Source organism: Hemicordylus capensis, chromosome 4, assembly GCF_027244095.1.
Source record: "Hemicordylus capensis ecotype Gifberg chromosome 4, rHemCap1.1.pri, whole genome shotgun sequence".
NCBI classification, from domain to species: domain Eukaryota; kingdom Metazoa; phylum Chordata; class Lepidosauria; order Squamata; family Cordylidae; genus Hemicordylus; species Hemicordylus capensis.
The window spans coordinates 237,609,557-237,622,148 of NC_069660.1; the positions used below are offsets into that span (position 1 = coordinate 237,609,557).

Below are 12,592 nucleotides of genomic sequence, written 5' to 3' on the forward strand. Positions count from 1 at the left end.
CCCATCATGAGCCAACAGTCATCATAAGACAAAGGCTGGCAGGACTCATTCCCCCCCCTCCTTCTTCTTCCCCTATTTTGCTAGTGGCTATTTGGGCAGGTGATCCTCTAGGACAAAGTCATGTTTTTAAAAAAAGAATAAGATGAAACAGAGAAAATGACACTTAGAATCCTCGCATAACTCCTGACTGTTGTTCTAAGTCTTTTCCAGAGATGGCTCATGTTTTTAGGTTTTGATCAACAACCATGTCTAGATGGTACAATGTTCCTTTTAACAAGGATTTCCAAATATTGTTGACTACAAGTCCTATCATTCCTGTTTGGACAGGGGCGCAATTTCAGTGCTTGCCCTAGGCGCTATTTTACCTAGTTACGCCTCTGCAGCACAGTCAAAACAACCCTGCAGTGCAAACATTTTGTTAATTTCAACCTGTTCCCCAAATCCACCTCCACCTCTCCTCGGCCCTTCTGGATGTGTGTGTGTGTGTTTCGTGCATTTATCCTTTAAGGGACATGAATGCATGTATGTATTATTAATTCTGGTCTTTGACCATAAATAAGCTTGACTGACTGGCATGTATATTATTTATTTCATTTATTTAGTTATATTTTTATACTGCCTGATATCTCTATTTATTACTGATAGCTGCCATGAGCATTTGGGATATAAACAAAAGGAAAGACAAAGACAGGTAGGGCCTCTAGCTTTGTGAGGCCCTACCAAATCCAATGCTTCATTTATTTTAAAAATTAGATATACAAGGCTATAGGTCTTTGGCAGAGCATCTACTTTGCATGCAGAAGATCCCAGATTCAACCCCTAGCATCTCAAAGTAGTGCTGGGAATGAAACCTTAGAAAGTCACCGCCAGTCAGTGCAGACAACACTGAGCGAGATAGAGCAACGGTCTGCACTGACTGGCAGTGACTTTCTAAGGTTTCATTCCCAGCCCTACTTTGAGATGCTAGGTGTTGTCTATGCAACCCTCCCCCAGGTGATGCAGAGGGGCTGGTCCTAGAAACATGTTTTTTGGGTACTTTTAAAAGAAAATAAACTTTAAAAAATACTTAAAAATAGATAAGGATCCCATCAATAATTAGTTTTGCAGCCGGCCAACAGGGTTTTGGACTGGCATTTCTTCCAACTTTGCCATGATGAAACACAGTTGCAGCAGGACAGAGGAACTATCACGGTTTTAGATCAGATAAAAACACTTTTATTTTTTAAAAAAAGTAATGCAGATAAAAATAGTGCCGCGGCGAGGGGACGGCTGGGGGGAGCAGCAAGGTGTAACCCTATCCTTGCCCTTGCGAAGCTCGCCACCGCTACCTGCTGGCCAGGCCAGCGGCCCACCGGACGGAGTTGTGTCTGTGCCCTGTCTGGGATCGGGATGGCTGGTGGGAGTGAGCACCAAGGTCGTCATAACCCTCCTATCCTTTAGCCACTGGACCGCGGCTGTGGCGGGCGGTGGCAGATGACCGAGAACAGAGCGACGCCGAGGTCTGCCGTCCGGCCCGGTGTTGCTTCCCAACTGTGAGGCGCAGTTGGGAAGCGACGCCAGGGCACACGACTCCGTCCGGCGGGCTACTGGCCTGGCCAGCAGGTAGTGGCAGTGAGCTTCGCAAGCGCGTGCGGCACCGCCCAGGGGAAAGGGCAGCCGGAGGGGAGGGGGTCAGGGGGAGGGAATCTGGCCACTCCCTGCCTCACACACGGATTGAGATGGTGAGCCACCGCCGCGGCCGGCCGGCCCAGCCCAACAACCTGCCCGCCGTGGGCCAGGCCGCTGCTGCCGCCTCTTCCAACTGGGCCATAGGAGGACTGGGAGGCCACCCGCTGCTGCCCCCCACTCCCCGGCCGCGTCACCACTACCCACCCAGCCAGTTCAAAGCAAGCCACCACACCGCTCGGCCCGGACATTTTAAATAAAAATAAAACAATTATAATAAAAACATTTTAAAGCCACACACACACACCTTGTCCTTCCGTGTTGCACACTTTATTGCAATGGTCCTTGGAGATGTTGATGTTGTTTTTGCTGGTTTGGGCCGTCTTCTTCCTAGTCCTTGCGGGAGCCCCAGCCAAGCAGCAAGCAACACAGACGCTCTCGCTCTCTTGTCGCCTCAGACAAATGCACGTGCGTGTGAGGTGACAAGAGCAGGTAAACTCGCGCATGCGCGAGTGGGGGTGGGTGGGGAGGAGTGCCACGAGGAGGTCCGTGGCAGGCAGTGAGGGCGCCGGGCAGCCGGAGCCCTCGCTGTGGGGGCGCCGCTCCCGCCTGCCTGAAGATAAGAAGTGATTCAAGTGAAGATAATTTGGTGTGGTGTGAGGGGCGGGGGCATAGCCTTGTCTCTAGGCAGGCACCAAGGAGCCGAGCACTCGTTGCTGAGGGAGAGGCGCCGGTGCCGTGCGGTCGCGGCTGCTAGTGCGCGCTGAGTAAAAATAGATTTTGTGGGGCGGGAGTCAGCACTTTTTGGTTCCCTCCACCAAGTGGTGCCCAGGGCACGTGCCCTACCTGCCTTACCTTAATTACGCCCCTGCTCCCATAGGTGGTGTCTTTGTTCCACTGCTCTGCACCCTTCACCCTCCCTATATTCTTTCAGAATCCTACCTCTGACACAGAGCATAGATTACATTGTTTAGATGTCAGGAGGACATTGTCATTCTACATTCAGCAGTCAGCTGAGTGGTGAAAGATGCCTTCTCTTTTCATTCTCTGTGATGGGCCTCGTAAAAGGCTCCAAGTCTTGGCCCAGTCCATGTCTCGTTGGATTGTTTCTACCATCGAACTGCTCGCCCATAAGCAGTTGCCGGCCACGATTAAGGCATATTTGGTGTGCTCAGTGGCTACTTCGGTGGCTTTTTATAGATCAGTCCCATTGGACATGATCTGTCAGGCAGCAACTTGGGCTTCCCCCCATTCCTTAATGGGCGCATGCGTGGCACCAACTTCTACTTGTTGCAGAGGATGCAGACAACAATGGGGGCAGGGGCGGCAGGGAGGAACTCTGCTGCCCCAAAAACCTTCCAGCAAAGTTGAGCGCCGGAGGGGGAAGAGTGGCGGGAGGGGTAAGTACTACTCCCCCGCCCTTAAAGCCACACTCCACCCCCCCTCTGAAGTCTGAACTGTTCCGGAGGCCTCTTGCATGGCCCCGGACCAGTTCGGGAAGACTCCTAGAAGCACGGCAACCCAGGTACCTGGAACAAGAGAACAGGAATACAGCAAAAGAGTCCTTGCAGCAAGGTCTCCTCACAGGTAACCGCAGCAGCAAGATGGAACATAGCCAGCTCAAAAGCCTACCCCTGCTAACTGGGCAAAGAGGCACCTTTTACCATGGTGATTCTCTTTATTTAGCAGGGGGAGAGTAACTGGCCCTATCCACCCCCAGCACAGTATCTCCAGTGACTGTTGCTGGTGTCTATCTTCTGTTGTTTTTTTTGAATGTGAGCCCTTTGGGGACAGGGATCCATCTTATTATTTATTATTTATTTCTCTGCAGAAACCGTCCTGAGCCTGAGCCCTTTGGGGACAGGGATCCATCTTATTATTTATTATTTATTTCTCTGCATAAACCGCCCCTGAGCCATTAATGAATACAATATTAGTTGTATTGTTTGTTGTATGTTGTACTTAATAATTAAGTTGATTAAACTTTTTTCCTAGCTTTAAGGATTCAATGGTTTTATTTGCCTGTTTATAATCCTGTTACTAATGAGAATATTCAATATGTCGTGAGATATTAAGAATACTGTATATTGTGAAGATTGCTAAAAGGCACAATTGGTGTGATAGGGGAAAACTCTGAATCACTCAAAATGCATTTTATCTATGTGAGTTTTAGACCATATTTTAAAAGGAAGTTTGCCTGGTTTATTATGCTTTCTTTATGACATGTGAAGCATTGAACTTTGAAAGGCTCTCCTCTTTCTCCCCAAATTAACAAAGTTATTCTGACTTTTCAGAACTTTAGGTTCATGTTAATTGAGTTTCCAAAATGTAGGTTCTTGCTTTAAGAACCATTGAGAAGACCTGTGTCTGCTGCAACTCAAATTCATTATGTTTAGTTTTTTACATATGGATCCAATCTTATGGAAAAACCCTGACTTTTGTATTGCCTGAAAACAAATCTTGTGGAAAAATGGCCGAATGTGGAATCTTATCCTTGTCACAATTAATTGTCCTTTATGATAATTTTTATTCTTCTGATGATTTGCTATGTGTTTATGCATTGCCAAAAACAGCTGGACATTAATATAATCAGTTCAGCAGTGCTGGTCTCAGAAGTTTGGCCATGGTGTGTTTAGATGTCGTCTTGAAACCTCCAAAATTACATGATCATCTGTAAGGTTCTGCTTTGTTTCCTAAGAAAAGCAGTGATTTTATGTAACTATAGTTTAGAACTTGATGTGGATTATTTGAGAGTTAAATAGATTCGAGATTCAGGGCAAAGCCATATATAAAGTTTGGACTACTGCCCTTAAATCAATTGCTTCAACATGTGTTAACTTATAATTAAGGAATATTCAGCAGAAAATATGTTCTGGTCATCTCCCCCACCCCCAAAACATTTTTTATTTGAGAATTTGACAGGCATTTGAGCAGGAATTGTCAAACTTGGGTGAACAAAGGCTGGGGATTTTGGGAGCTGTAGTCCAACAATATGTGGGGACCCAAGTTTGAGAACCTTGGGTTAGAGCAGGGATCCTCAACATTGGGCCCCCAGATGCAGCTAGGCTGGCGCCTGCCGTGGCAGGCACAGTGTGGCGGTGAACTGCCAAAGCGGTGCGGCACCTTAGGTAAGCTTTATCTGTAAGGAGGAGGGGCGAATCCCTTGAGGCTTGACAGATCAGGGATGCTGCCTTGCTCCTACCTCTCTGCAAACGACATCCCACCGTATGGCTTGACAGCATCGGACGGGTGGCGTTAATTGCAGAGACCTGACCTTAGGTCAGCGATGAAGGGCGCCCCCTTATGGAAGGCGGGCCGCCTGGAGCCAAGGTGCCTGCGCCATGGGCTTTTAGGGCGAGGCGGCCACGTGGTGGGCCGACCCATTAGGGACCGCACTGTTGCTGGTTTTGAATGCCAATCCCAGCTATTAAAAGTTGTTACCCCTAATAACGTGGCCAATTCCTCCAAAACGCATTTTGTGTCCGTGTCTCCTTGGGTCTGGGTGCAAAGGGTTGTACTTTCTTAATATTTTGTAGGGAAAAGCAACATGGCTTGTCTGTAGACGAAATATGGCCAACAAAAGAGAGAGATAAATCAAAGATAAAACTAAAGTGTCATTCCTGATCAGTAGGGTGGATGGTGATGTTGTATATGAGGAGAGGATCAGATCAAAATCTCTATTATGGTCATTCATCAGAATCTATGAGGAGAGGATGATTTGGGAACAAGAAGCAGAAGTTGAGTCTTAGGCATGTTGAGTCTGACATTTCTGTTTAAACAGAATGTATTATTATCTTTCCACTTCTCAACAGGAAAGTTTTGAAAGTACTGTATATAGACAAAAGAATAATACAAAAAAGATTGTTCCCTGTCCTCACAATCTGAAACAAAAGGTAGATATCAGAAACAGCCACTAGAAGGATGCTATGAATTGAGACATTTTCTCTCCCTCCATGCTATACAGAAGAAAACCACCACTTTAAAAGGTGCCACTAGGCCATTTAGCAGGGTTTAAATATCAGGCAAGCAGTTGAAGAGTCTATATTAAATGAAATAGGAATGTTCTTGGGTAATTTTGCTGGGTGTAATCATTTTGTGGGTGCAGTCCTTATATAAATTTTGGGGATGCAGTCCTTAAAAACCGTCCTGGAGCCAGCTCAGAGAGAGAGAGTTTTTCTAAGCCATGGGACTGATTTTATTCTCATATTACTGTCAAATGTGGAAGGATTTCTAATTCTTTTTCACACAGGCTTTTAAACATTTTTACTGCTGTTGCTCTGTGTTTTATGTATTTTTAATAGATGTTTTAAATTTTTAAAATAGAGATTAATATTAATATTAATAGTGCTACTTTCTGTATTTTAATTGTGTTTCTTAACTATACAGTATTGTAAACCGTTTTGAGATAATTTTAATAAAAAGCAGTATATACATTGAATAATAAATAAGTAATAGGACAGTGGGATTTTAGTCAAAATTCCGGCTGTTGGGGTTTCCTGCTATTGCATCGGAGATCCTCCTGATAATAGTAATGGAACAATAATGGCATGTTGGTCTGATTTTCATTTTGGACCAACATGATTGTACAGCTCTAGAGACAGCTCTAGCCCTAGAAAATAGCCCTTCTAGTGGATGTGATCATGTGGTGAATCTTCACATCTCAAGCTCTATTTTTTATGGACACTGAGACTCTAGTCTAGCTAGTCTTACAGCAGGGATGTTTGCAACACAGTCAGTTTATAATGGCATTTATGTGTCAAATACATACTCCAGCTTTGCAAGGCATTCCTGGGGGAAAGGAAAGAATTATGGGCAGGAGAATAATAAATATGTCTGATAGCATTTTTCAGGTCTTCACCCGATGTTGAGCAAAACAGCCTCCATGTTGGAATTTAGCCTCAACCCAGAGTCAGAGTCTGCTGCAGGGACAAAGCCCGGTACCACAAGTCATGCAATTGGAAACTTGTGCAGAAAGCTTGGGAAAGATGGAAATGCCACCAGTGTTTCCTCTCATAGAGATTCCCAGATGTTGTCGACTACAACTCCCAGAACCCCCAGCCAAAGACCATTGCAGCTGGTGATGCTGGAAGTTGTAGTGAACAACATCTGGAAATCCCTGTAAGAGGTAACACTTAACCCCACATAGTGTTCCTGAATTCTAAATGAAGTTAAATTGCCCTTTGGGCTGAACAGGGAGTTGTAGTTCAGCAACACCTGGAGGCCCCTAGGTTATCCTTAGGCCTTCAGGATGGCTAGTATTCCATGGAGGAAGCTAGTTTGAAGTACTGGGGTGCCCAGACTGGGCTGCTCTAGGATTGGGAGTGGCTCATTCCTTCACTGGTCTCCCTAGGAGGCTACAGTGGTAATCACTGTCTTATTCCTGGACCCTCTTAAGCACAGGTAAAGCCAGGTTGAGCACCTCTGCAGGGGAGCCAAGAGGGTGTACAGAAAGTCCCATTTCTGTACCCCATAACTCCATTCTCATTTAGTGTCTCCTTCTGACTATGAGTACCATTGCCCTTTACTTCAAGTAAAGTAGTTTTGATTAATAAACCTTTTCAAAAAGTGTGTGTGAAAATAGTTCAGTTGAATGTATGCCTTATAGCAGTAATTCTTTCATTGATGTGGGTTTCTCTAAGGAAATAGGAACAGTTGCCAGAATTCCCAGACTTTTCCTGTGAGTGTCCAAGAGGCAGAATGCCAGAATATCAGTCCAGTACAGTAGAATGTGTTCTATATCTCTTGAGATACTAATCCATTTTATGTTATCAATGAGGCCTCTGTGTGTGTGTGTGTGTGTGTGTGTGTGTGTGTATGTGTATGTGTACAAACGCACGTCAGGGAAGATTTGCAAGCATTTTGATGTTTTCATGAAAGGCTGATAGTGAGCAGCAGCCAGCTAAGTCCTTCATCTGCAAAAAAAAAGAAAGAGGTTTTAAAAAAGTGGCGGGGAACCACAACGCTCCGCAGCTACGTAGGGCTCAGCAGCATGTGAAGCTCATTTTGCTTTGAGAAACGAGTTACAGTGGGAGGCTATCACCCACATGTCAGTTAATTGGACTGTATTGGAAAATGTTTGGTGTGTGTGCAAAGATGGAACTTGGTGGTAGGGGAAGGAAGCACAGGAGGCATGCTTGAGGGGTGAACGGAAGGGGGAGATGAAAGTTGTTGCTGCCTGTTAATATTTTTAGTTATTGAAAAATAAAATGGTAGCAGGCACAGAGCAACATCTGTTTTTCCTTAGAACACTTTGTTGGGCCTCCTCTTTTAAATAACATTAAATTTTAAACAATGATGTTTTATTATGTCATCGTAAAAAGAGGAAGGGAGATCCACTACATTGTTAGGTATGTGTCTTTATTATCGTGCTTAGCATAAAGACAAGATGCATTCCAATAGATGTGACTTGTGCCAATAGTTTTTTCCCCAGATTGCAATTGCAGCTGTTTCCTATTACTTGGCTGTTGATATGGCCCTGCTGAAGAACATGCTACGGAGTCTGGATTTACCATGTAGCAGCATTGCAGCTAGGCAGGAGCATGCCTGAAGGAGCTCTTTAAAAGGGCTCAATATTTAGCTGGCAAGCGAGCTGGACTGTGACAATGCCACTGCTTGTTGTCGCATTGCTTGCAGCACCATAAATTTCTTCACTGTTAGACTGTCTGCCTGGTACGAGTTGAAATTTTTCTGCTGTGGTAAACTTCCTTCCTCTTAAGTAAATAAATAGACTATATTTATTCAAAGCTTATTTCTCTTACATGAAGGACTCACCTCACCCCTACTTGGTGACAAACAATATTGATCTTGTTCTACATGTGAAGTGGGTTCCGGATGAAATGGTTGATAGTTGCACCTTTTGTATTCCTCAGACCAGACAACCTCTGCTTGCTTACTCTCGAGGCCTGTTCCAGCATTACATTGTAGGGAGGATCCTTGCCAGACTTTTTGTCTCTGAGAGCTCCTTCCCTATACTTCATGGAGAAAGTAATGAATGAGCTGAGCTATACTGCATAGTATCTTCCTGCATCTGATTTTTAAGCCCACTCCTCTGGAACTCTCTCCCCCTACAGATCCGGCTAGCGCCTTCCTTTCCAATCTTCAAATCGCTATTGAAGACTTTTCTTTTTCGCCAGACCTTTGCCCTGTAGTTAATTTTTCTGTTCTGTGGAAGTTACTTTAGTTCTTTAATAATTTTAATGTAATGTAATTTTTAATGTTGCCTGTTGTTGTACACCACCCAGAGTCTTCGGAGTGGGTGGTATATTAAATGTCTCCAATCAATCAATCAATCATTCTTTTTAGGGATAGAGATGGAGGTTAGGGAGATATGCATTCAAACGAACTTTGTACAGCTCAAATAATTTGTGTCCCCTCTCCGCTCATCTCATCACATGAGGAGGAAGGGCACATGAGAACCCAAAACTAAGAGTGAGTTTAAGGTTTCAACAGGACAGAATAATAGAATCACAGAATTTTAGAGTTGGAAAAGACCTTGAAGTCCCTGTTCCAGTCCCTGCTCAGGACAATAAACTGCTACAGCATCCATTACATATGGTTGTGGAGCATACTGGTTGTAGCCCTGTCCTCAACAGCAATAGAAAGTCTGCTCCTCTGGCAGTATGACAGCCCTTCAGATATATGAAGTTGGGAATCGTATCTCCCCTTAGTCCTTTCTTCTCCAGGTTAAACATACCCAGTTTTTTCAACCATTCCTCATAGACTTGGTTTCCAAATCCTTCACCATCTTTGAACCTATTCCAGTTTACCATGTGTCATTCTTAAAATGCAGTACCCACAACTGGACACAGTGGCTAACATCCGGACTAGCTATTAGAGCTGAAAATGAAAGAACCTTTTTTGATCATGCAATGGGCAGAGTGATCCCCCTTCTTTTTCATGTTGCCTGTGCCTCATGAATTTATGTCCTTTAGGTTCCCACAACTCCAGAAAGAAGGGGAGATTGCCAAAAATCACCCTTTCTCCTTACAGGGTGAAAAATGCTCTTCCATAAGAACAGCATTAGTCTTGGATGCTGGCCAGTATTCCAAGCAAGACCTGAGCAGTGCAGCAGTAGAGTGGAACTGTTGCTTCTCATGATTTGGACACTATTCCTCTAGACAGAATAGAATGCCTGATAAACTCTTCTAAACTCTTCTCCCATCAAAATTATTTTCCAGTGTTAGGGATAATTAATTTGAATGTGTTTTTAAAAGACTAGTAGAAAACAGTTTGGGACCAAGGTACCTGTTGGACCACTTCCTCTCATTTGAGCCTGTCCAATTATGAATTTACAAGATGGTCTTCTACATATGCTGCCTCTATTGGGGGTTGATCTGCTGGCCATGAGGAATAGGGCCTTCTCTGTAGTGGTCCCCTCTTCATGGAACTCCCTTCCCTGTGAGATCTGGTGGTTGATCTTTTGGCATCTGCTGAATATGTTTTTGTTCCTGTAGGCTTTTTCTCCTATTGCTGTCTGAGAAATAGTTTTTTAGGGGTTCCTTCTCTCTCTCTCTCTCTCTCTCTCTCTCTCTCTCTCTCTCTCTCAGCCCTCACATTTATTTTTAGTCATTTGTAAAGTTTTTATTGCCTTGCTGAGTTGTATTTTTACCAGGGTTATTTTACATCTTGGATTGTGAGCTCCCTCAAATATTTCTATGACAGGTGGGAATATGCTGTAGAGTGGACTGCTTGGATACTGAAATGCTGCTCTGTGCTTCAAGCCCTGTGGAGCCTGCCAACCACAATTGTGGTTTGCCATGTGTTTGATGACCACCTAGTTCCTACAGTCCACAGAAAGCAGCAAAAGAGGTTTAATAAGGCCCCCTGCTGGGCTGCCATATATAATTAACTAGCTGCATTCTACTTTGGTAGTTTATTGGTAGGATTGCCATATCCCAGTTCTCCAGATTTGGCAATCTAATTGCATTATGCAAATCACTTAATTATACAAGTCTTGATTGATTGTTTAAGTGCTGTCAAGCAGGTGTCGACTCTTAGCGACCACATAGATAAGACCATCTTATTTGTTTGTTATCTCTCTTTGTAAACTGCCTTGAGCCATTTTTGGAAGGGCGGTATAGAAATCGAATAATTAATTAATTAATTAATAGATTCTCTCCAGGATGATCTGTCTTCAGCTTGGCCTTTAAGGTCTCGGTGCATTCATTGCTGTTGTAATCGAGTCCATCTACCTTGCTGCTGGTCATCCTCTTCTTCTCTTTCCTTCAACTATACAAGTCTTAGTCGTGCAGAAAGATTATGTATGTCTGCTACTTTTCAGTTCCAAACAATAACTTCCCAGTGTTGCTTTTCAGAGAGGACATTGTCTTGTTTTTATTATTGCATGAAAAATGCATATGTTTGGTTACAATAACCTTCTATTCCTCCTTCTTTCTTAAAATGACTGAAGTAAGTTTATAATCATAATGTGTAGTTGAATCATCTAAGGTTAAATTAAACTAGAAATAAGTCCGGCAGAACAAGCCTGTGTACATTTACTTAAAATTAATTCCCATTGAGATCAGTGGGGCTTATACCCAAGTAAGTGTGTATAGGATTGCAACCTAAATTGAAAGTAATCTTCAGCTCATTTGGATAGGTTGCAGAAAGTGTACTGCATAATCTGTTCTTCCTCCTCTTTTTATGACAATAGTTTATGATATCTCTTTCTGAATGCAGTTTGAGGCTTTCCCTTTTTTATGCCTCTTATCACTTTTAAATACATCTTTTTCTCTGATGTATGCTACAGCATTTCACAGATGAAAAAAAGAGGCATGCTTGTAACATCCCTGCTTCCATACCAAAAAGGCAGTACAGTGATTTTTCAGGAGCTAGAAAACATGGATTGTCCCTGGTAAATAGGTGCAGGATGTGTCAACTTCTGATACTCATGGAAAAGAGGAAAAAACATATTAATTGAGGCTTCAGTACTGTGCACACTTACTTGAACACAATAAGATCTACAGCAGTTTTAAATAAAGATTGTGCTTTAAGTTACTAAACATTATGCCAGTGGTTCTTAATGTGGGACCTGCCAGATGTTGGTGAACGACAACTCCCAGTATCCCAGTGGCTGGGGACAGTGTTCCCTTAAGAAGGATCCCCAGATTCTATTGACTACAATTCTCAACATCCCCAGCTGCAGTAGCCTTTTCTTGGGGATTATGGGAGTTGTAATCAATGAAAGCCTTGGAAAGAATATTTAGATTAGAACTGTTTGGACAATGGTTTTTCCAATGACATTCTATGGATGTGAAAGCTGGACTTGGAAGACCAAGATAAAAAAAGTATTGACGCTTTTGAACTTTGGTGCAGGAGAATACTTTTGAGGATACCATGGACAGCCAGGAAAACAGACAAATAGATCATATAATTAATCAATCCAGAATTTTCACTTGAGGCACAAATGACCAGGCTCAAACTAACATTCTTCAGACACATTATGCGAAAACCCAGCTCCTTCAAGAAGTACATAATGCTGGGGAAAGTTGAAGGAAAGAGAAGAGGAAGACCAGCAGCAAGGATGGACTCAATTACAACAGCAATGAATGCACCACTTGAAAGACCTTAAAGGCCTAGTTGAAGACAGATCATCCTGGAGAGAATCTATTTATGTGGTCACTAAGAGTTGACACCGACTTGATGGCAATCAATCAATCAAAATCAACAACATCTGGGAATCACTGTTAGAGAGAACACTGGCTGGGGATGCAACTACAACTGGGAGTTGTAGTTCAGCAACATCTGACGGACCTCACCTTAAGAACCACTGCTTTATGCAAACTTTTCTCACTTTTAAAATGTATAAAATTTCCTTGTCCACCATAAAAGGAATGGTTAGTACACCCTTCTAACTTGGCAAAGAGGCACTTTTTAATGTGGTGATTCTCTTTATTTCGCAGGGGGAGAGTAACTGGCCCTATCTACC

General features: G+C 43.5%; 1 protein-coding gene across 14 annotated transcripts in view; it reads left to right on the forward strand.

Moving 5' to 3' along the window:
- PIEZO2 (piezo type mechanosensitive ion channel component 2) overlaps window positions 1–12,592 on the forward strand; it is a 469,614-nt gene that overhangs the window by 96,806 nt on the left and 360,216 nt on the right. The window lies entirely within an intron of this gene.